Source organism: Nicotiana attenuata, chromosome 7, assembly GCF_001879085.1.
Source record: "Nicotiana attenuata strain UT chromosome 7, NIATTr2, whole genome shotgun sequence".
NCBI lineage: Eukaryota > Viridiplantae > Streptophyta > Magnoliopsida > Solanales > Solanaceae > Nicotiana > Nicotiana attenuata.
In genome coordinates, this window is record NC_031995.1 from 100,485,672 (window position 1) to 100,487,058 (window position 1,387).

Sequence of the window (1,387 nt, forward strand, 5' to 3'; positions counted from 1 at the left end):
AATCAGAATTAAAAGAAGGAAAAAAAAGAAAAACAGAATACCTAATAGAATTAGGAACTCGGCTAGGCACTGTTGCTTGAATCCTCCAGGATTCTTGACACGTAACATCCCTAATCGTGTGTTTTCACCAGAACCCACATGATTAGGGAAATTACGGTCAAAAATCCCTAAAATTTTTGAGCTAGGGTTCTGCCGGTTCTAAGATTTGAAATTCGAGAAGTTATGGCAAGATTCGAAAGGTTTTGGTTAGGGATTAATGATGGGGAGGTCATGGAGACTGTGGGGTGTGAATTTGGGCCGGTTTGGACAAGGTTGTGTTTTGGCCGAAAATTTTGATCTAATATTCGAGGCATATGGCTACGATTCGAGGGGAATGGTTATGGGGGTTGGAAAGAGGAAAGGAAGACGAGTTTGGTGGTGTATTTTTGGGGTTGATCGGAGCATCGCCGCCGTCGGAGGCGATTTCCGGCCGGCGGCGGATGGCGGTGGACGGCGGAGACACGGTAGGGACGGTAGTGTTACAGGGGGAGACGGTGGTGTTACTGGTTGTACGAGGAAGGTGAGATATGTCTTAGGGTTAATGCAATTTTTCGGACAGTTTTATTAACTATGTCAAATGAATCTAGACCGTTGGATTATGGGCAATGGACGGTCGAGATTAATTGATACTTAAAACGGCGTCGTTTTGATTTTTAGAGGGTTGGACCGGATCAGGGGTATGGGTTGGGCCATTTTGGATTGGTTTTTTGGTGATTTTGGTTTGGGCTGCACGAAATTGGCCCAAACATTTTGCCAACCCTTGCTTTTTTATTTCATTTTCTTTTATTTGTTTCCTTATTTTCTTTTTGTACTTTATTTATTTATATTTTCTGAATTTTCTGATTTTATTAAAATCAAAAACTAAAGACCCAATATTAAATCTAAGATTATACTAATCAATTTCCAACATTAACTAATTCTTAAACCAAAAAATGTAAAAATGTTATTTTTTTTCTTATTTTAGCAATATTAATTAACTAGTAAGAATAAAAATATAAAATCGAATTCTAAATGCAAACGCAATATTTTTGTACCTTTTTTATGAATTATAGCAACTAAAAATGCACACAAAATATGCAAACAAGACACAAAATCATGCAATTAATTCCTAAAAATTCAAATAATAAAAGAAAAATTCTAAATTCTAATGAATTTATAGGAGTAATTTAAGCGTGGCAAAAATCACGTGCTCACAGCTGCCCCTCTTTGCTCGAGGCACGAAGGATTTTCGGGGCAAAGATAAATGAGCACCATGAAGGATTTTTGCCTGCTCAACACTCCATGAGAAGCATTTTGAAAACCGTCTGACCGAACCCTGCTTCAAAGGTTGCCTACATATCCTTGGCTA